General features: G+C 33.7%; 1 protein-coding gene across 14 annotated transcripts in view; it reads left to right on the plus strand.

The window, feature by feature from the left end:
- The window catches only part of IKZF2 (IKAROS family zinc finger 2), a 163,313-nt gene that overhangs the window by 78,458 nt on the left and 59,809 nt on the right, over window positions 1–25,046 (plus strand). The window lies entirely within an intron of this gene.

The raw sequence follows: 25,046 nt of genomic DNA on the forward strand, positions 1-25,046 counted from the left end.
CTGGGCTGATAGCACGGAGCTCAAACATGGGAACCATGAGATCATGACCTGAGCTGAGATCAAGAGTCGGGCACTTAACAGACTGAGCCACCCAGGAGCTCCATTTTTTCCTGTTAAGAGTATTTTTATTCCTGGGGCGACTGGGTGGCTCAGTCGGTTGTGTCCGACTTCGGCTCAGGTCATGATCTCACGGTCCGTGAGTTCGAGCCCTGCGTCGGGCTCTGTGCTGACAGCTCAGAGCCTGTAGCCTGTTTCGGATTCTGTGTCTCCCTCTCTCTGACCCTCCCCCATTCAGGCTCTGTCTCTCTCTGTCTCAAAAATAAATTAAAAAAATTAAAAAAAAAAGTATTTTTATTCCTTTTGTTCCTTTGAACTTTCTAGTTGTAAGTTATAGGAAATCTAATTGGGGTACATATGGGTTTTTAAATGTTAATCACATTTTTGCTAGAAATGGCTCATCAGTTTATCAGATTAGGTAATTGGTTTCTTAAAAGCTTTTGCCACAGTTCCAGTGAATGGGTGAAATGATTGGTGAATTTTGATTGGGGCAGGTGATAGGAAAGCATATACAGGTATTGTTCATTTAGGATATGTTGTGGAAAGAACAAATTGGATGTTAAAATGGAGCACCATTGGATGTTAAAAGGACAACAATTAGGTGTTAGTACTTTGGAAAAAATAGAAGTAGCTGTAAAAAAAAGTGACAAATTTGCCTATTTTATTCAAAATTTATAGTTTTATGTGGACTGACAAACATAGTCTGCCCAATTGTGGTGGGTGGGGCATTATGAACTTCCCTTCTTGGTAATATGCAAGGAGTCAATGATGGTGGTTTATGTGTGGAGCCTGTTGCTGATAGATACTACTTCACCTCACCCCTCAAAATAAAAAAGAAAATTAAAGACAATAAAAACAGTAAATATAGTATTTGCAGTTTTTTTTTAATAGAGTTAATTTCAACTATGATGGGCTTGTTCTTTTATATCAAACTGATATTTCAGAAGTTGGTATTCCCCATGTAAGCTATTTTTGGAAACAGAAAACTCTTAGAGAACAGAGTTTGGCAGTCAGATTGGCACAGAGAAAAACGACCTTGGTATGGCAAGAAATGACAACAGAGTTCCATCCTGTTTGGTAGGTTGTCCGTCTGGCCCATACTTACGGGGCAGATAAAGAACTTACTGTCAAAATTCTGTGGTCATTCACTTTATTTCATCAAAACATAAAATTCCCTTTCTGGCCTCACTTTTTAAAGGGAAACACAGTACATGGAATAAAAACAAAAACAAAAGCAAAAAGCCAACATAATCTAAGCCCAGGCTCTTCAATTTACTAGTTATGTGATTTTACTCAAGTCAGTTGAGTTTTCCGGGATTCAGTTTCCTTGTATGTATTGGAATACATTTACATTATATTGTAAAGATCTAATTACATGGCAGATTTGACAGTACTCTGTGAACTATGTCGAACTATGTAAGTATGAATTACATTGTAATATAAACTCAGACAAAGTAGTCTCATAATCTCTGTAAAACAGGTTTTGTTTCTGAAAAGAATGTAATAATTGTTGCGATGGACCAAAGAACTAATGTAACATGAAGAGGGAAAATCCTACATTTTTTTAAAAGTGTATTTTTATTTTAACATTTCAATAGAAGGTAAAATATTGCTATCCATATATTCAAATTTCCTTAAAAGTTTTAGTTGTTTCTAAACTTCTAAAATTCACACAGCTGAACATATATGCATGTATTCGTGATTTTTTTAAAGGTTACATGGCTAATCTGTTTACAGTTGGAGATTTGAGAATGCAAAAATCTGTAGATTCATCAGTGGGATTTCTAGTTCGATCATAAAGCTTTAAAGCTGGAAAGGAATATAAGATCTCTTTATTAAGGAGATCCAGCTTACTTATATAATAGGTTTAAAAACAAAAATAAAAACTAGATTTCAGACAGAAATAAAGATGTAATTCTATCAGTCAAATTAGGTGTGAACATGATTTTTTAAAATAAATACATAGAAGGAAATTTAAAAAACTGAGAAACCGTTTTTGTCATTCATGTTCATTTGTTATTTTCATTCATTTTGTTGTTTGCCAGCATTCACTATAGGTAAGACTTAGTTAATAGCAGTTTAATATAAATTCTTATAAAAAAATTAACTGTGGAAAGTTCTAGAAATTGACTCTCTGTGATGAGAAGAAAACAGCATTATTTTGCTTTTAGCTGTGGAATACTTCAGCTTTATATAACGGAACATTTGTATCTTGGGGAGTACATTTTAAGAACCAACAATATAAACGGATGACAATTAGTATACATATTTGTCCTCCGTTCTGATATTCCTTTGATGTTAGAATTCTTTTTTTTAATTTATTTATTTTGAGAGAGAGAGAAAAAGATGATGCAAGTGGGGAAGGGCCAGAGAGAGAGGGAGAGAATCCCAAGCATGGTCTGCACTGTCAGCACAGAGGCTGATGTGGGGCTTGAATTCACAAACCATTAGATCATGACCTGAGCTGAAATCAAGTCAGAAGCTTAACCAACTGAGCCACCCACACAGCCCTGATACTAGAATTCTTGAAATGGAGAATTAGGTCACTGGCAAATCATTAAAATAACCCTTCTTTAAACCAGATTTGGTTAATCTCACCTATGTAAGATGGCTATTTCTATCATTTTTAAGCAGTCTGCATAAAGATTTTCTATAGTCCTTTTGGTAAAATTGTGCTAATGTATAACAATCTTATATTCTATAATGATCATATTTTTTCTCGAAGTGATTTGTTCATTAGTTATGTGCCTCCATATACTTTGTTCTAAGTTCATATACCTTTTTTTTTTTTTATAGTGAATTGTAGAATTCAGTTAAAAAGAAGTAGGATATCTCTCAAGCTTCTTCTAATGTAAAACAACATACAGAAATGTTCCTTGGGGCATCTGGGTGGCTCAGTTGGTTAAGTATCTGACTTTGGCTCTGTTCGTGATCTCACGGGTCATGGGTTTGAGCCCCACCTCCGGTTCTGTGCTGACGGCTCAATCTGGAGCCTGATTTGGATTCCCTCTCTCTATGCCCCTCCCCTGCTCGCACTGTCTCTCTATCAAAAATAAATAAACATTATAAAAAATTTTTTAAAAATATAGAAAGTTCCTGAACAATTGAAAATGAACAACCGTTCCTCAGTGTTGAATACAAGGAAGTCAGTATACAATTGATATATCAAATATTTAATTTCAATATATCCTAATAGCCATAGTTAATACATGCATTTGGCTTTTAAAGTTAAAAAGCAGATCACATACATCATCTCGTTTACTTTAAATAAGGGCGAAATACAAGTGCTATGTCAACATAACTACATTGCAAGCCGTCAATATGGAATTTTCATGTATGCATTATATGCCTGATACACATTATTTACCTCCAAATAATTCTGTCTCAGCTCCAGTAGTACAGTTGTGTGGTGTGCAGTCCTTACACAAATACTTGTCTGTCTTATTCATACCTTGTTTATATCTTGTATTTAGGAATTTTATTGTTGTTAATTTATTTTTTAGAAATGGCATTTTATATAAGGAACCCTTTCCTGTCCTAGTGTTTTGGAATAAATGGAATAGCTAGAAGTAGGTTTTTCTGTGTGGGTGAAAAACTATGTGGTAATCCTTGTGACAACTTCATCCTGGACACTATTGAAGTTTTGTAATGGGGTTTTATTAAGCCTCATTCATTTTTTCCTGCCTGTTCACAAAAGTCAAGTTTTAGTTTAAGTGATTTCATGTGTGTGGAAAAAAGGGGGTGGGGACCTTTTTTTTTTTTTTTTACAAATAGTTATTTTTTAAAAAACCATAGGTATTAGTGTGTCTGTGTGCTTTAATATCTGTATATGAATTGCTGTGATGCCATTTCTACTTTGCTCTTTGCTGTGTGCCATTAACCTAAATTTGATCAAGTCCAGTGTGTGGATGGTGGCATACACTCAGTGCTTGCTTGTGATTATTTTATGCCCAAAGTCTTTTGATGATATTTATGCCAGGTGAAGAAAGATCACAAATCTTCTTTCCACATACTTTAGGTTGCATATCATCAGTACTTAAATTATACAAAGATAGAAGTCACATGGAAATACTTTATCTGTATTTTTTTCACCCAAATGAGGATGAGTAATATATACTTCTTGTGCTTAATATAAATTAGTGAGTGGTTATGATGTTAACATAAAATAGCAGTTAATGAAAAATTAATGAACTGTTTCCCTTGAGGATAACTAGCTGTATTTTTAAAGAAGATTTTTATACTACCTAACAAAAACAGTATTTGTGCTAGAATTCTCAAGTGAGTGTTGATAAATATGTATTTAGATAACATCCACAACAAACTGTCACTTAAAAAATCAACTAAATTAATGATACTATAATAAAATCTATATTTGAATTCACATATGGCATAAGATATATGTATTTTCTGCTGAGTGCAACACAAACATACTTCGCCTTTTCACATATTTCTTGGTTAATCTTAAATACTTCTGTTGATATGTCTAAGTGTTTAAGTGACCTTTTTGCTAATAAATATAAACACAGCATGTTCCAATAGGTTGCTTCAGTAGTGAATATATGGAAAAACTATTAGGAAACTTTTCCCACTGGGATTTACTATTTTATATTTAATGTTAATGAATGGGAATGAAACATATGTTAAAACACTGATAAGGTGGGGCGCCTAGGTGGCTCAGTTGATTAAGCTTCTGACTTTGGCTCAGGTCATGATCTTGCATTTCATGGGTTTGAGCCCTGCATTGGGCTCTGTGCTGACAGCACAGAGCCTGGAGCCTGCTTCAGATTCTCTCTCTCCCTCTCTGCCCCTCCCCCACTCATGCTGTCTTTCTCTCTCAAAAAAATAAATAAACGTTAAAAAAAATTAAAAATTAAAAAAAATACTGATAAGGCTATATTAAGTGAACAGACAAAATAGGACTTTAATAGAACAAAATTAAGGCAGGATAGACTTAAGTGTTTCTTTTTAGGTGAAACTGCCCAAATCATGTTAATAACAGGGTATCAGTATGGTAGATGGCTGAGAAACAATTAATTTGTACGCCACTTTTTAATTGTTACCTAGAAATCTACACTTATAATTCAAATCACTAAAAGTTAATTTTAAGAAAAAAACTGTTTTATTACATCTTTGTAGTAAAGTTTGTACTTGGAGCTAAAAAAAAAGGCTGAGTAAATTAGGTTTATATTTAGTGATAATAATTTTTAAAGCTTATAGTGATCAATAATTGTCATAATTTTTTACATTACCGTATTAAAGGTAAAATTTTTACAGACTGTATAAAGGGAAGATTTTGAGTATTTTTGGTAATTGTAACAACTTCAGAAAATTTAGCATACTGTTACTGTAGCAAAACTTGGTAAATAATAAAGTACAGCACAGAATCTAAATTCTAAGTGAAACTTAAACCATAACATCTATACATTCATTAATGTTGTGCCAGTCTTAAGTACACACATGCACACACACAAAAAAAACATGAATACGTAATTGGTCTATTGGATTTAAGAGTTTTGCTTTTGTGAATTCTAATGTTAAGTCTGGATTTTAATTTTTGACACAAATATTTGTATATGATATTTACATAAGAATAATATTATTCCTTTGGATTTAGTTTTTTTTGGGTTACTAATGAAGGGAAAGAATAAGAAAATTCTAATATCGTGTTTATATTTTTACTTTGAGATGGATCTGTCTCATCAAAGGTCTTTTTTACTTTTTGGTATTTTGCTATGCTATTAATTGGTCTAATATTTAGATCAATGCTCTGGACATTTGCAACAAAATAATTAAAAAGGCTGTTACCTTTTTAAATTTGAGAGGATAGAAAAATACATATATTCAAGGGACTGGGAAAATAGATTATAGACATTGGGTCAAATAGGTACATGTTTTTGAACCCCAGGGATTAAAAAATGAATTTTACTTTTCCTCAACCTCCAGATTATGTTTGTTTTAGAGACAGTTCTTCACATCATTTTGAATTTCTTTAATTTACATTATTTATAAATTTGTATGGACCTTTGGTTTCTCAGAAATTAATGTGGTTTTTACTTTCCTGACTTGAACTTTGTATATTTAGTATGAAGTTTGCATTTTGGAAAGATATTTATATGTACATTGATTTTCTGCTACTTTTGATATAAGAGGTACACCCTTCAAGGGTATAACATGCTGTCTATCAGTTGCTCATCAAGTGTTGAATAATTCTCTGTCATAACTGTAAACATTTTTTATGATTGAGAAAATATTTGTATAATACTTCCTTGGATATGTTTTGTTTGGCTTTTACAGAGTTGTTCTGTGGTAAATATGGAGTTAGTTTATCTCCATTTATTCATTGGGAAACTGAGAACCATGTTGACCCGTATTTTTACTCACTGAAGTTCATTATCAACCAACAGTATTGTGTAGGCATCTTCTAGTTAGATGCTTGGTTTATTATGTATCATTTCCTACTACCACATTAATTACATTAATTTTATTAATCTTTATTTGTGATGTTTCTCAAAGAATAGAAAAATAATTTTTATTTCCCTCTTCTCCCCAGATCATGAAGTGTATGCACTTATGATGTATTGTTTAAGTACACTTTAAGGTTTTTAAGGACAGTATTTATACCCATTCCTTTAAAACTTCTGCCTTCTTGCAGCCAGGATAAGCCTTCTCTTATTAGACTTACTTTCAAGAGTATTGAAATTCAGTAAGACCTCAGGGGTTCATAATTAAAGTCAGATATGTAGACAGGTATCTTTGCCTTCTATTTTAGAATGAACTGCCCAGTGGAATACTCCACAACAGTAGGTGTTCAATACCCAGTGAGTGGTAATGTGAATAAAACCTGCAGCTGGGTTAGAAATAAATTCTTGACTATCTACTGTGTTATTCCTTACCATTGTATTTTACCCTACCTGCATATTTTTGGCTAGTTTTACTCAATTTACTGGGTGGAGACAGAATGAACTTAAAGGAAGCAGCTGAATGGTAATATTTAAAGAGTTCACCAGTGCAAACAAAAAAAAAAAAAAAAAAAAAAAAAAAAAGGAAAGGAAAGGAATCTGAAAACTAATCTTTTTTGACCAATTAGTGACAGAAATTTCTGGGTTACTTCTTTTTTTCTTATTTTTCATCATTAGCTGATTTGATTAGGAAAAGAAAAGAGATTTTAATTTTACCCTTGTCATGCAGTACAAGCCTTCACTGTTGCAAAATGGAACTGACAAGTGAATTTCATTAAGACTGATAATATGGCAGCATAGTGAAAGCTTGCAACTATTATCAGCACATAGAAACTTTAACCAAGCTATTACTTTTTGACCAAATGTTCTATTACTTGTCAGAGCAATCTTGTAGCTAATGATGGTGAATATAATGGGTTGTAGAGGTTTCATTTTAAATTTTCATTCAAATTTTGTATGTGTGTATGTTTTTTTCCCCCAGGGTTCATTCACATTGTGCAGCTACCTTCATGGTAGTAAAAACAGGCAATTAGCTAGTTTTATTTATATTTGTGATGGAGACAATCTAGGAATTATTAGTGACAATTGCTAGCTGATACTTACATATATATTTTCAACAGTAAATATTTTGCTTTGTTAGTTGTTTATATACTAAGAACAAAAATTCAGATAAGTAAAACATTAATGAAATGAAGTTATTTCCGATAAAAGGTTATACAGTAGGGCTACAAGTCCTTAATTGTAGAAATTTTAATGAATTGCTCTGGGCCTTTCTTGTTACACATTCTTTGCCTTTATACTAACTACCTCCTCCCTTCACATAAAGACTCATGCAAGGCTGTCATCTCCCTTTGTCTCCACCAGATATGAGCAGAATGTGAAAGCAAAGACTATCTCTGATTTGATTGTCACTATATCTTTATTGCTTAGCACTGTATCTGGTATAAAAGTTGTACCCCAGACATTTTTGTAGAATGAATGAACACTCATACTTTTGCCACCTTAAAATCAGGCATAAAAATCTAGTGCTTAGACACATTCATTGCATTCAGTTCCTTTTCTCTGCCAATTCTTTGCAGTTTTGTATTTATTATGTTGCTTTTCACTCATTTGCATGCTACTTATTAAATGAGTTTGTATTTTGCTTTATATGGTAAATCTTTATCCTATACTATTCTGAGGTCAGTTACCAATAAGATTCGTCTGTATAGTACCTAGTAAAATATTGAACGCCATCAGTTGAAAATGAACTTTGAATTCGCATATTTGTAGAAGTTGGATTTTTTCCCCATTTGGTTCCCTTTGTAGTCAATACATTATGGCTGGTTCAGAGTCATGGTATTATTTAGCATTATCATGTGGTCCAGATCCTCACCTTTCTTTTCTGTAAAACAAAGCTAATACCTACCAGAAAAATTGGGGAATCAAATGGCTAATGTTGAAGGACACCCAACAAAACGGAACCTTGCTAAATGTCAGTACTTCTCCCTATCTTTTCATCTACTCTTTCATTTGCTAGCCATTTTAAACTGGCCCACGTAATGAATATATTCCTGTGGCCCCACTGGTACTGAGTTTAGCCTTTAAGAACCTTGACTCTTTTTTTCTTAGAGGTACTATTTCGAGAGACTTGGATACTATAATTGGTTTTCCTGTCTTTTCCTTCTTCCTCCTCTCAAATTCTATATATTGTGTCACTGAGATATGTGTTCTCCTGGCAGTCTCTATCAGAGAACCACCTGCATTGTTGGGATCATCTTCACCTCAAACCAGACTCTAACCCATGTTTGTCTTGTTCACCTTTGTACCTCTAGGACTTAGCCATGCCCAGTATATAGATTGCACTCTGTGAATGTGGACTGAATCAATTAATGTATTTGCTTATTTATCGAATTTAATGGGAAAGTGATGATGTAAAAATGGCAGCATGAAACCCAGTGAATTCTCTCATCTTGAGGTACAACCGAGTGCCTTCTCAAGCACACACTAAATATTTGATGGAGTGGTAACACGACGTTAATATCTGAAGAGAGAAGCTAAATTTTCTGTTGGTAAAAGTGATTTATCAGGATCCTTTGCCTTAATTTGGTTTTCCTTTATATTGTTGAAGATATGCCATTTAAGCCTTACTTGATCTCCACATGGCTCTTTCTTCTTTTATTTTTTTTAATATTTATTTTGAAATAGAGTGTGTGACTAGGTGAGGGGCAGAGAGGGTTAGGAGGCAGGATCCAAAGTGGGCCCTGCACTGATAGCAGGGAGCCCCATGCATGGCTCCAACTCACGAAACGTGGTATCATGACCTGAGCTGAAGTCAGAAGCTCAACCTACTCATCTACCAAGGCACCCCTACATGGCTCTTTCTTAAATAATGTAACTCTATTTGCCAAAATTGAGCATAGTTAAAACTATGTCATATACTTTCTATATTATTGGAAAAACTATATCAAGATTTTATTATATTCCCATTAACCTGGTAAATCTGTAATTCTGGTGTCAGCTGGGAGTGTAAAGCTTCATTAGTTTAATGAAGTTAGTTCAAAATTTGGAGAGATGACTTTTTTTTCTCTTTGAGTATAACAAGTGAAACCAGATATTTGAAAATAAATTTAATCCTAAAATGCATGAAAGTACTACAGTGTACTGGCTATATATTTCTAACATATTATTGCACAATTAAAGGAAAGCTATCTTGCCATTAGGTAAAATAGTTACGCAACAGTTGTAAACTATTTAGAAATAGCACTATGAGGAAGAAACTAGAATTAATTCAAATAATAGTGTAAAGTAAAATATATATATATATACATACACACATACATACATACACACCTTACTCTTGCCAGGCACATATTGTTAACTTTGTTAAGGTGGCAGCTTTTGTGGTTTGTTTTAGTTTCAGCTTGTCCCAGAAGGTGTTGTTACACTGTGAAGGTGTTAGGCACTGTAGTAATGGAAAAGGAGATAAAATGGGAGGCTCGTGAAATGTCTTCTCATTTGGGCCTTCCTGGAGAAACCCAGTTTAAATTTCTGAGTGGTCAGCTTGACATTTTAAAGCAGGGAGAAGTTGTGTCATTATTTCTAGAATACTATGGTAGTTAGAGGAAAAAGATTTAAAGTTCATGGCAGTAATTGCTGACAGCTCCCACAGAATGAAGTGCTTTTAGTAAGCATGTGCTGCTTTGAAAAAAGGCAACGTACTAGGAGTGTGGAAGAGGATAGTGGGCTTTGAGATGGATGTGACAAAAATGTAGATTTGGGTATTCTTGTGTCCCTGAAATAATTTCATTCATTTTGAAGGTAGAAAGAAGTAAAATGACTTGTAATGGTTTGTGTACTTACGGTCTTCAAGCAGAGAAAGACTCTAGGCTTCTGAAACTAGCAACTGGTATGTTTTCAGTAACTGAAATTACAAAACCTTGTGGCTGCTTGTCCCAGAGAGCAAGGTAGCTGGTATCACTGGGCTTGGCACAGTCCATGTGAAGTGCTGAGGCAGTCCCTGCAGGAACTGCATTCCACCTCCCTGGAAACCTGCAATTTGCCTCTTAGTCCCAGATGGGGAGGAAGCTTGCAAACAGCCACAAGCCATGCATAATGGCAGGGTTTACATCCTACAGGGACAAAGCAGAAAAAAGGGAAAATTCAAAAGTGTCTTTATAACATTATTTGATTCAAGGACTTTATGCTTTTTGTGAAGGTTGTAGGACTTTTTTTTTTTTTTTTTTTTTTTTTTTGAGTATGTTGTGTTTGTTTTGCTCTTTTTTTTCCTCCTGGATGCCAGCCAGTATTCAACTGAAGGAAATATATGGGATGGCACATTAATCACACTGTGCTTTTGCTTAAATAGCTAACATTTATTGCTTAATAAAGACCAACATCAACACATACCAACTAGGTTTCCAATATATATACTGTGTGTGTGTATATGTGTGTGTGCATATATGTGTGTGTGTGTTGTGTATGTACATATATGTGTGTGTATATAGATACACACACATATGTAAGTGCACATTAACATTTAAACATGCTCTTACCTATGACCTTCAGAAATACATTAGGACATAGATTTAGGAATGCTGTTTTAAGCTAGAGTTTTTAGTTATATGATTTAAAATGGATCTTGTATGAACCTCAAAGTAGGAAGAGATTTTGTATAAAGAAGAGTATTCATTTTTAAATGCTTCCTGAAATTTTTTCAGCTTCATTGAAGTATAACTGACAAATGAGATTGTAAGATATTTAAAGTGTACATTGTGATGATTTGATATATGTATACGTTGTGAAAGGAGTCCTCCCACCTAGTTAATTAACACATGCATCACCTCACATGTTTATCTTTTGTGTGTGTGAGAGAACATTTAAGTTCTACACTCTTATTAAATTTATATAATACAGAGTTAACAATAGTCACCATGCTATACATTAGAACCTCAAACCTTATAAAATCTCATAGCTGAAAGTTTGTACCCTTTTACTAATCTCTCCGTCCTTCCCTCATCTTCTAGCCCCTGGCAATGTACTTCTCTGATCTCTGTTTCTGTGAGGTTGACTTGTTTTTAGATTCCCATATAAGTGGTAACATACAGTTGTATTGTCTTTCTCTTGCCAGCTTATGTCATTTGGCATAATGCCTTCAGTGTTTATCCATGTAGTTATAAACAGCAGGGTTGTCTTCTTTCTTATGGCTGAATAATATTCCAGTGTGTGTGTGTGTGTGTGTGTGTGTGTGTGTGTGTGTGTTTGTGTGTGTAACACATCTTTATCCGTTCATTCATTGCTGGACACCTTAGGTTGTTTCCATATCTTGGCTGTTGTGCATAAATAAATAAATAAATGGCATCAAATTCATAAAGGAAGAAGTAAAACTGAATTTACCTGTAGATGACATATTATATACAGAAAACCCTAAAGACACCCATCAGAAAAACTGTAGAACTAACCAACTCAGGTTGCAGGATACAAAATCATTGTACAAAAATCAGTTGTGTTGCTATATACAAACAACAAACTATCAGAAGAGATGTTAAGAAAACAGTAAAAAAAAAAAAAAAAAAAAAAAAAGCATGTGGGGGGAAAACAGTCTCATTTGCAGTTGCATCAAAAAGAATAATATACCTAGAGATAAACTAAACCAAGGAGGTAAAAGATCTGTAAGCTGAAAACTGTACAGATTGATGAAAAGAAATTGAAGAAGACATACATAAATGGAAATATATTCCATGCTGATGGTTGGAATGATTAGTATTGTTAAAATGTTATCCTACCCAAAATAGTCCATATAGATGCAATGCAGTCTCTGTCAAAATTCTAATGACATTTTCACAGAAATAGGAAAAAAAAATTGTATGGAACCACAAAAGACCCTGAATAGCCAAAAGAGTCTTTGGGGAAAAAGAACAAAGCTAGAGGCATCACACTTCCTAATTTCAAGCCATGTTACAAAGCTGTAGTAATGAAAACAGTATGGTGTTGGCATAAAAACAGACACATGGATAAATATAACAAGAGAACCGAGAAATCACCCCATGTGTATATGGCCTATTAATTTACATCAAAGGAGCTAAGAATACACATAGGGAAAGTATAGTCTCTTCAGTAAATGATTCTGAGAAAATTGGACAACAACATGCAGAAGAATGAAACTGGACTCATATCATATACCATACACAAAAGTCAACTCAGAATGGGTTAAAGATTTAAATTTAAGGCCTGAAACTGTAAAACTCCTATAAGAAAACTTAGGGGGTAAGCTCCTTGACATCAGTCTTAGCAATGATTTTTTTGTATAAAGAAATTTATATTGAATACTAAATAGCTAACAGTTATTACCAATTACACAAATTATGTTTTTGCATAAAATTTCAAGTATAATCTGGTTGAATCCTAGAATCACAGGTACTACAGACTCCAGGGACCTCAAGAGCCTTGGCCTCAGGCAGATAGGCTTTACCTGCACAAATAAGTCACATTATCTCCATTTCACAGTTAAGGAAACAAAGTCTCTAGAAGGTAACCTGCCCAGTTAGAGGTGACAGAGTTATGGTGTCAGCACTGAATCATAAGCTGAGAGAAGGAGGAATAAAACCCAGTTAGTATAGTCTACTTTTGACCTGACCAGAAAATATCAAGTGTTTTCAAATAAGTATATTTAAATGACTTAGGAATTCTTTTACATTTGAGGCATGTAATAACTTACCTTTACAAGTTTTAAAACTATTTGTATGCCCTGTATTTGGCATATCTCACTTGGTCTCTATGATACATAGAACTATGCCATCACTTTAAGAATGTTTCATGTACTTTAGTTACAAGCTTTAAAAAGCTGGCCAAAGGATGATCTGGAAATGGGAGCAGACAACTCATTGAATAATCAAAACTTTGGTTCACAGATTGAGGACATGCTTAAAGTAACCACTTCCAATTCAGAAGAAGCTCTTTTTGAAATAGTGATCTTATGAGAGTGTTTGATTATTTATGCTCTACATTTTGCACTGAGATTTTGTAGTAGTATTATATTCTGGGAGAGGGCTTACCAGTTATTCTCACCACAGTATTTTACTGTGTGTAGTTGCTCATATATATAAAAAAGGTACACACACACACACACATATCCATATGTGCATAAATGTCACAAGTGCCATGGAAGCAGGGACTGTATCTGTCTTGTTCACTGCTGCATTGCAGGACCTGGTAGAGAGCATACTCTAGTAATTTTGAATAGCTGAATAAGTGAATTCTAAGGAGTTTCCTCCTTCATATTGTGAAACACAGTCTGTTAATAAATTGACAGTAACTGTCTTTGAAATTACTGCTTTACAAGCGTTAATTCTCTTATATCCTATTCCTTTTTAAACTCTCTTAGATATTAGACTATTTTTGTTACTCATTGCATGTATGCATTTCAAAAAAAAAATGGTGTCACTCAAACATGTATCAGTGCCTTTTCTTTTCTTTATGATGGCCCCCAATGTTGAGTGCCATCTCTCTTCTCTTTATTGTAGAAAATGTATCCAGGGGTGGTGCCTGGGTGGCTCAGTCGGTTAAGCCTCCAACTTCAGCTCAGGTCACGATCTCATGGTCCGTGGGTTCGAGCCCCGCGTCGGGCTCTGGGCTGATGGCTCAGAGCCTGGAGCCTGCTTCCGATTCTGTGTCTCCCTCTCTCTCTGCCCCTCCCCCGTTCATGCTCTGTCTCTCTCTGTCTCAAAAATAAATAAACGTTAAAAAAAAAAAATTAAAAAAAAAAAAGAAAAAGAAAGTGTATCCAGCCTGTAAGTCCTATCTTAAATGCCTCTTCCCTCATGGAGCCTTCTGTATCATCCTGTGCTTCCCAATAGTAAACATACCTGTATGTTTATGTTTATTTGATGTCCTACATTTTATGATGCACTTTCATATTTTATCTATTAATAAGTAAAATAGCTCTAAAGGTATCTATACACAATTGTATACAGCCCTACAAAGCAGGTATTATCATTATTTTGATTTTACAAAAGAGAAAAATGAGACAGGTTTCTTAAGGTCCCGTGGCTAGTAAATGAAAGAACCTGGCCTTACACCCAAGGGGACTGAATCTAGGTCCACAGGCCATACTGCCCACTCTAAGTGATTGCATGCTTTCCCAGTCTTAGGAATTTTACATAGAGGATATTATCCTCGGTTTGCACAGTAGGAAACAGAGAGACATTAAGTGAGTTAAGGTTCACATGTGTATAGAACTTAAACATGGGTATTTGAATCCAGCATTTCCATTATTCACTTAGTACCTCCTATGTTGCAATTATTTTTTTTAACCTGTTAACATACGTACTTTATATGACTATCTAAAATGTCAACTCGTTAGGGGTATTATTTAAAAAACAAAAACAAAAAAAAATTGCTGCTGCTACATTGTGGAAAATAAGTATCTGATACTGATCTGTTAAAATTTGCTGGGTGGTTGTCCAGATTCAGTTTCCTTAATCACCACTATGAGTTTTCTCCTCTTTGTTACTATTTGATATATTTTATTGGGTATACATTTTTAACTGACCAGTCCTGCATCTCAAGCGAAATGTTAACTCTGCTTCTTTCACACAAGTTGTGAAGTATTTATGGAAGAACACCAGGGAAAGAGTTTCTGTAGCTTGATGTGAGTATGTATGTTCCAGATTTAAGAAACCAAGGATATGTGAACCCAGAGCATGAATAGCTGTTGAGTTCCTCTGTCACTTCAGTTCAGAGACTAAGTAAAGCTGCTGAAGTACGTCGCATGACTTTGGTTCTTTGCTCTGTTGCTGTTGCCCTGTAATAGAAACCCTGCTCCATTTCTTATCTGTTTCTCTTTAGCATGCCGGCAGCACTGCCTTCTGACCTGGTTTAAGCGTCCTTAGTGACCTCTGGCAATGCAATGTGTTGGGTCCCTTCTGGAATATGCCCACTCAGCTGGATTTTACAATAATGCTTTTACTTCTTACAGAAGTTTGGTTGAAAATTTGTACTCCCCTTATTAAAGATATTACTTCATAGTATAATTTGCTTCACAAACCTCCCACAGTTATGTTAAGCAGATGGTTGCCAAACACCAGTTCAAAGTAGATTGCTCTTATATGAAATAAAATCCATGCTCAGAAAATCTGGCACCATAAGCTGGTCTTCTTCCAACACAGGCTCTCAGACAAATTTCTCTTTACTCAAAGCTGGCACACTACTACACCTGTATTAGACATGCATAAAAAATGGCACACACACATGTCAGATGGCACACACTAATTCAGAGTTATTTTTCGTTAACGTTAACATCCCCCCCCCCCCCCCTTTTTTTCTTTACTGGTCACTAGTAACCACTTTGCTTTTGGTAACACAAGGGAAACAGCAAAAATTTGTTCATCAGTGAGTTCTGGGTTCCAGTGTCAGATTTGGCTCTGAATAGTTGTGTCACTTGGACATACTTCACCCATTCTGAGCATCCTCATGTGTAAAATGAGGATAGTATTAGGTACTTCACAGAGTGGCTGTCATGATGAAATCAGGAGACATATTATGCACCTACAGTCTTTCCTGTAATACAGTGGTCTTTTAATCAAGGTTATGTTGATAATGTTTTATGTTTAAAACCAACTCTGTATTGATATATTTGTTTGTCCCCTGTAGTTAATTTATGCATGGTCTGTGTAACTTCAAAAGAGGGGTGTAATATGTAAATTAGCAACAGTCCAACAATTCCTGAGTGTCTGGTGTATGTAAGGGTACAGTGATTTTACAACTGTGAATAAAGATAGCACTTCTTTTCAAGGATCCTATTCTACAGGGAATGTAGAGTGAAGACAAATAAACTAATGAAATCACTAGAATGTGCCTTTATGCTCAGGAAATACTTCATGAAAAAAGGTAGCAGATAAGTAGCTTTGAATGGCATGCTAATATTGATAGAAATAGGGAAAGGATACCAGAAAATAATAATAGGAGCCAGCAAGAAACAAAGAGTAAGTAGAGATGTACAGGATGAGTTCCAGGAAAAATGGCTGGAAAATGACTGGAAAAAGTATGAACAACTAAAGGACTAATAATAGAACATATGGTGGAGAGCTATAGTGGAGCTGTCTTGAGAGTGTCCTTAAATTCCACACCAACACCTTTGTATTTAGTTTGTAGACACTGGACACTCATTGAAGACATTTAGAAAAGTAATACGAGTTCTGCTTTAAGAAGATTAATCGAACAACTGAATATAATGGGGGATGAGTTGGGGGAATGGAAAGTGGCAAGAGACAGAAGAGAGACCAGTGAGAAAGCTGTTCTGGGTGAGATGGCATAGGTGATCTTAAGTTGTTCTGGGTTACATGAAAATGCAAAAAAGGAGTTGGATAGGCAAGACGTGGCAGATATTGAATCTTTAGAACTTGGCTAATGAAGTCATTCATTTAAAGGATGGATAAAGGGACAGACTGTTGTTTGCCTGTGGTATTTCTATTTAAAGTAGGCTTATTTCCTCCACATTGTACATTTCTCATGAACAAGTAGTCTGCCAAAATATTGAAACTTCATCCTTGGGCTACAATGGTACCACTGTGCTGGGCTATGAAGGTATGTGGTTTGATGATGGGCATACTCTATAAGATTTCATGCATTGTGGGAGACCATCAAGGACTCAGATGTCTTGCCTTCCTTTTCCTTTTTTTCATATAGAGAGGGCACTTATTTTGCACTTATTTTGTGGTGAAGACCTCTTTAAATGTAAATGAAATATTACATGAGTTGCTCGTAGGTATGATTTATCTTTATAACAATTGACACAAAACTGTCAAAACTTGACCACAAAGGAAGTCCTAAAATGCCATCCTCCATAAGCTGTTGGTTTAGAGATTAAAACTGATAATATTGACTTATTCCTCAAATGGCTGTCTTTACCTACCACTGATAAGTCATAGCATGTCATGGAATATAGAAAAAAAGGTGTCAGGTGGATAGAGGATTACATATTGACAAATTCTTCAGGAACATGGATCTACCCTTGCCTTATGACCAAAGCAAACGTAAAAACTAGGAGGTAGTTGTTTTGAGTGGACAAATACGTTCCAAACTTGATAGAAAATATTAATTCAGTAGTTTCTTTTATGGAAACTTAATGTATTTTTATTTCATCTCACCATTGTAGACTTGAATCCCTAGTATTTTTCAGCCAGTGGACATAGGTTTAATAGCATCTAAAAGATCTATTTGTCCATGAATGATATTTGTCCTAAATATAATACTAATACTATAATACTAATATTAGTTACTTGTTTAATTGTAGAGCCATTATCATGTCATAGAAAGATGGCTTAGCTAAGAGGCAGAAGATCTGAAGTTGATACTAGGCAACATTTACTAACTTTGTGTTCTTAGAAAAGTCACTTAACAGCCATGCCTCCATTTGTTTTTCTATAACTGCCCTACCTATCATTCCTTGTTGAGTATCAGTTGAAACAGAGTATATATTTTGTAAATAATAAAGAATTGTAATAAGTAGCTATTTTTCTGTTGCTATTACTATTAAAAGGATTCTGTATCCTTAGTGTAAAGAGATTAGTCTGCAGTTTTCACGAACATCAAATGTCATTTTTCCCATAGTTCAGATGATGCAGATGGGTAAATCAAAGTAAACAAATATCCCAAGGTTCCACAATTAGTTAAGTGATAGAAGGGGACGTAAAGAGTCCGGTTTCCTGCCTTCAGGTACTTCAGGTACAGGGAAACTTTCTATGACACTGTTCTTAGAATAAAAGTATTTCAGAAATCAGCACTGTCTTGATTTAGTTCTTGTAGGTTTAAAAAAAAAAAAAACCCATAATCTTACTTTATTAGAAAGAGAAGAGAGGGTGGGGAGGAAGAGAAAATGTGGTGATGTGATGTACATACTGAGAATGCTACCCATAAATGGCTCAGCTGCAGTTTAGCAACACCAGTGTCTGCACTTGTCCAACCATTTATAAAACAAATACTTCAAGGATGTTGTGAGGGAGCTGTTTTGTGAGGCTTACACATTTATTTATTCACAGTTAAAAGAAACAAAAAGTGGATACTGTGTGAAATTTTGTTGAGATTTTTACAAAACGACTGCGCCTACCTTAAAATAATTTTTTTTGTGTGATTTTACTTTAGTTGTTTAGACTGTTGGTGAATTCTTAGTAAATAATTGTGCTTTACATCAGAGTTTTGAAGGCAGTTTGTTTTTCTAACACATTATTTAAAGAGCTGCTGGGCTGTTAACATGGATTTAATCATGTTTGGTGTTTGTGTTTCAATAGTTTAAATGAGAGAGAGTTAGCTCAGAAGCAACTTCCATAGACTATTAGATAGACATATTGATTCAATTAGTGTGTATAACACCACTTCAAGTAGCTGGCATAGATGGGGAGAAATTGATGCTTGTAAGTAATAACACCCCTTAAGTGTCCTTTTGAATTCTCACACAACAGAAACCAAGCATATAAAAAGTCCACTTACATATCATACCTATATCCCCCCCCCCCAAGTTAGTAATTAAAAAATGGCTTTAGTTACCTTTTGTTCATCATTGTGAAACAAATATTTCTTTTAACTCTTAGAGTATTTACTTCCTTTAAAAATTAAAAATTGAAAAAATATTATTGGAAACTAAACAGATATAAATCACTGATTTGACGTTAACTAATCTAGAAAGCCTATTTTACACTCCATTAGATTAATGAATATCATATCTTTTCAAATACAGCAAATAAATCATAATCCCTTTGCATTATTTTCCAAACTAGGAATTTTAATAATCTGTTCATGGATTAGTAAAGTCAAGTCATACTAATAATAATATTTTAAGTTGTAGAAAGTTTGAGATATTAAAAATATTTTAATAATGATATTTTAGGTTCTGATTACTATGGTATTTCCCAAACCTGACATTTTAAAATGATAGGATTATCTGTTACAACCACATAATAAGGATCAGGATAGAATTTATTTATTCAATTTGGTAATACAAAATTAACTGAGTATATTTCACCATTCATATTAAAAATGATCTTTTCCCCCCAAATTGTAAAAGTTGAGAACTTTAGTATTTGAAGACATCAGTTGCCAGACATGGTGAAATCATATACTATCTTACACAAGTGGGTGACTTGAGGAAGGCATGGAGTAAAAAATAGTAAATGTCCAATTTCTAAGGAAGAGACTCTTTCCATTTATGTACTATTCAGGTCAATAAATTTATTATGCAACCAAATTATATATGTTAGTCCTGAACTCTTTTGTGACGTGTTTCTGAGTATGTATTATCCTGTTAATATGGATTTCTTATTTAAATTAATATTCTTCATATTTTAAACTTTCATAATTTTAGCAAATTATTAGGCAAGCAGCCTATACTTAATATTTGCTAGTTCATTTATTTTATTTAAAATTTTTTTAAATGTTTTATTTATTTTTGTTGAGAGAGAGAGAGAGAGAGAGAACAAGTGGGGGAGGGGCATAGAGAGAAAGAGAATCTGAAGCAGGCTCTAAGCTCTGAGCTGTCAGCACAGAGCCTGATGCGGGACTCGAACTCATGAACTACAAGATCATGACCTGACCTGATGTCAGACACTCAACCAGCTGAGCCCCCCGGGTCCCCTAGTTCATTTATTTTTAAAGAGAATTCAGTTTTGGTCTTTGTTTCATATTGGTTGAGGTGGGTGAGTTCTAGAGGTGTGATATCTATGAGTGTGTGTAACAATGTTGTACATTTTATTTTCCATTTCATTTTTAAATGGTATATATGAAGTTTTGAACTCTCTTTTTAAATTTTCATAGTAAAATAATAGTGGTAAGGAAATTTTTGTTATAAAACATACTGAATTAAAATAGTTTTTAAAACAGCTTCACAAAATAACATAATTTTCCCCATTTGATTTTCTGCCTTTTTTCCCGTAGTAATCTGTATCTGTTTACTCTTATTCTTACTCTGAGTTTACTCTTATCTCTTATTCTGAATACTCTTATTCTTCTATACCTTTATTTAATACCATATTAGTGAATTAAAGGCAAGTTTAGTGTAACTTTGTCATTCACTATTATGTATCTTGAAACAAAGAGAATTATGAAGCTTTTGAGTGTAGAGAGCCTAGTATGGTTACTGAAGAAACTTTTATAATTGAAAATTGTTTAGCCTGGGAGTCACTTATAAGCCCCTGTGTAAGTCTCTTTACTTCTCTGCATTGCTGTGATCATCTGTAATTGGAGGCAATTGTGTGTTTTTGTAGCATCTATAAGCTACATTCTGAAGTTCAGTAGTACTTTAAAATCATAAAGAAGAGGAGGGAGTTTGCATTTTGAAGCAACTTTTTGCATAAAGATATATGTGGTACTTTTAGTCCTGAAATACATTCAGAGCTTCTTCTACATAAAATTGAACATAAAAATATTTTTATTGACTATTGTTTGACCTGTGTTCATAAACCTGAGTCTACTAAAAAAAATCATGATTAACGTTTCATGATCATTAATGCTGTAAAATTTGACATTTCCTTTTTTAAACTGTAAATCATCTCCTTTAACTTAAGAAAAAAAGATGCATATATTAAGCATCTTTATTTTGTTCATTGAATATTTTGAAGTATCTATATATTATAGTTATTTGTGACTACAATATTGAATGACAATGAATGAATTGATCAAATAATTAAAATCTTATTTCACATCCCTTTCATTGCTAATAATTTGTTCTGACAAAATATTGTTCTTACTAAGCAGTTACTATTTGTCATTATAGAACAATGTGTATAAATTCCTATAGATACTAAGAATGTAAAACTCAGGTATAGCAAGGAAATGAGCTTGAAAAATAATTCTTGGTGTTGAGATTTGTAATGAGATATCATTTTGCTCACAGTAACAGATTCTCATCTTCATAGAAATTATCTTCCTGTTACCAAATTATAAAAGAAATACCATATAATGAAGCATAAAAATTTAATTTCAAAGATTTGATAACAAATGTACTATGAATATTATACAATGCTTAATAGTTATAATAGCTTTATATATTATAGCTATAAATAATCATATATCTTTCATTGATACATAAATTGTAATTTAGGGTGTATATAGGTTTACTGAACACATGAATTTAATCATTAATGACTTAAAATATAGTGTCTTGCATTAATTGGAAACATCTTAAATAGAAAAAAAATTGTAGGGAAATTTATTTTATATTCTTTGAGTAAGGAAATTTTTCTATTTAACAATTAAAATTCAAAGCCTATTTTAATTGCTTTTTATCCTAAATTTCAACCTAATTTTAGTAGGGCAGACTAAATATTAGTTAGGATGGGATTTTGTTTGTACTTAGGCCAACATAGGTATATAAAATTTAATCTGATATGTATATATTAAAATGTGCTGCATTTATTGACTTACTATATCAATGAATGTAAATTACTGTATTTACTATAGCAGTAGTGTATACATTCATACATGATATAATCCCTTAGAGTATAAGACTGCTAGAGAAAAGATTGCTAGGGTTTACCATTTCTTCTGTATTTTAGTTCTAACAAATGTATGCTTTTTTGAATATTCAAGTATATTCCTCTGTAGACAAAGTTCTAACTATAACTTTAATATACAATAATTTTTAATGACATTTTATCCATGTTTGGTATTATGTTTTGATGTATGTATTATAATATTATTAAGGGAAAAGATAATATAATATCAAGTCATATTCTTCATAATTCTGTGCTGTTTTGAAATTTAAGAGGCCCATATTTTCAGACTCAGACCTATACTTTTTTTTTTAAAGAAATAGAAATATTTTTTCCATCTCTCATTTTTTTTTTAATGTTTTATTTATTTTTGAGAGAGAGAGAGAGGGAGGCAGGCAGAGTGCAAGCGGGGAGGGGCAGAGAGAGAGGGAGACAGAGCATCCAAAGCAGGCTCCAGGGTCTGAGTGGGGCTCTAACTCACGGACTGTGAGATCATGACCTGAGCCAAAGTCGGCCGCTTAACCAACTGAGCCACCCAGGCGCCCCTCAGACCTACACTTTAAGGTACATTTCTTCAGTCTTGAAATGGAATGTTGGTAGACTTTACACTCATTAAATGTAGCTGATCAGATGTTGACCAGTTCAGGAATATGAATGATGGCATTGCTGTGCAGTTTATAACCTTTAGTACATCACTTAAACATGTGGGACAATTTGCTCACAGATTGGAATATGAAGTCATGCTATATAAAGTCATACTCCTCATTTATTTTCTTAACTTTTTCTTTAAGTGGGAGTTATATGGGACTACATAGGGCAAAAATTAGTGTTTTACTTTGATTAGAATAACCTTTGTTCCCAGGGGGAAAAATCATGGAAAAATTTCTTGAATATGGAAAAACTTATTGAAGCAAAATACAGAATCTAGAAATCATAATTGAAAACTTTAAAAAATCAAAACGTAAAATTAGTGTATATGCTCCCAAGATACCCTTGAGTAATAAGATTAACCAGTATTTTTGCAAAAATATAACACATGGGGCTGAGTTCCTTTGTATATATAAAGCATTTAAATTCAGTGAGCATAGACCAACAACCAAGTAGAAAAATGGGCAAAGAACTTTCATAGACAAATCCCCAAAAAACCCCAAACATTTAAACATGTATGTCTATAGATGCTCAACTCTACCTTTAAAAAAATACAGATTAAAATCTATCGTAAAATACCAGTTTTTATCTATCAGATTGACAGTTCAATGTGATATTATATAATAATGTCTATACTAGCAATAAACCATCTTAAACTTGTAATAGTAGAGCCTAGGAATAAATTATATTGATAAAATAGATTCTATGCAGGCATTAAAAAGAACAGTGTGCATTTCTGTGTACTAATATGGAAAAATTAAACAGATATTATTAAATGAAGAAAGCACAGTTAAGGTTAGGTAAATTGTACACTCCAGTTTGTGTAAAAAGACTATCATCTATAAACACACACACACACACCCCTATACTTCTGAATTAGAAAATAAGGATAATGGTTGCTTTTGAGAATATAATGGGATGGTGAATTTTGGAGAGAAAAGGATATAATTTTCATTTTTTATCCTTTAATTTTTCTTTGTTCATGTATTTTTTAAACATATAAAACATTCTAAAAAAAATCTTAATTTACTAAAACATCTCAGTGGATACTGCCTGAAAACCTCCTAGATGCCACACGTTTTTTGAGCATGTTGGGGATATTAAGATGGATGAAATAATGTCTCTACCCTTCTCAAAAACCAGTAAAGTAGTACTGATTTGTAAATAGGGTAAAACTCAATGTAGTAGATTTTCTGTTAGAGATGGAGCCAAGAAGTCTATAAAATCTTTTGTAGATTTTAGAGTAGTTTACATACTATAATTGATCTTCACAAACTTTATGGAATAAACAGAGCATTATCTTTCACCAGAAGAATAATAGTTAAGCCCATTTTCTGCATTTGTTCACTTAATGTTCACATCAGCCTGAGAAAGTGGCTACCATCACCATCCTCATTTTGTAGAGTACATGGAGAATTCAAGTATCATGCAGAAGGCGACACTGCTTATAGTGAGTGCCAGAGCTTGTATTCAAATCCAGGCAGCCTGGTTATAGGATCCGTACTCTTACTAGCTAAACTATTCTACTTAAATTTCATTTTGAAGTTTGAATTCATTTGTAGTTTGCAAACAAAAGACAACGGATTCAGAGGTTAAATATTCAGTTCAAGATTATACTGCTAATAAGTGTCAAAGCCAGTCCTAGAGCTATGGTCTTTGGACTCAACGCAGTGATCTCATTTTGCACCATGCTGCCTCTGTTCTTAGGGGAGTTCCAAGGAGGGGAGCAGGGGAGGAGCCATTTTGGTAGCACTACCTGTTTAAAGTACTAATAACAAATCACAGAATATGTGGTTTCTCTAAGAAAGCTGCAGTAAAAAGAACTTACTTCCTTTTTATGAATGTATTTCCTCCATTCAAGTAGTACCAAATAATTTGTTTTGCTCAGGAACGCTGATATGATTTCTTTAGAAATTTTCAAGATCACTGGATAACAAAACAAAACAAAACAAAACTGGTATTCATTTAAAGCCTGTTTCTGCTTTGTGAAAAGACTTTGTCAGCAATCCAGAATGAGGGCTGTGCTAACAAAATTCCAACTTTTCTGTGGGATGATCCAAAAACAGCAAACAGAAGGCATTAAATTTCTTAACAGTCACAAGTGTGTGCATGCACGCTATGCCATTCCTGTCATTCACTGCTTTTTAGTGTGCATAGATTAAAGTTGGAATACTTTGATTTGCAGACTAATATGTTCCACGGAGAACTTTTTTTTTACATAAAAAAAAGTAGCTTACAAGCATGTGAGGTCTGTGCACTCTGCCTTACATTTCTATAGCTCCTCATTGAATATGTTTTCAGTCTCATTTTAAGATACTTGCCTTGACAGTATGCCTTCATACATCTAAGACATTTGCTTAAGATCCCAAGTAGTTTCTCTTACTCAGTTCTGAAGCAGGTTTACACAAGTACTCTGATGTGA

The sequence above is a fragment of the Panthera onca genome, chromosome C1 (genome assembly GCF_046562875.1).
Source record: "Panthera onca isolate mPanOnc1 chromosome C1, mPanOnc1 haplotype 2, whole genome shotgun sequence".
NCBI classification, from domain to species: Eukaryota; Metazoa; Chordata; class Mammalia; order Carnivora; family Felidae; genus Panthera; species Panthera onca.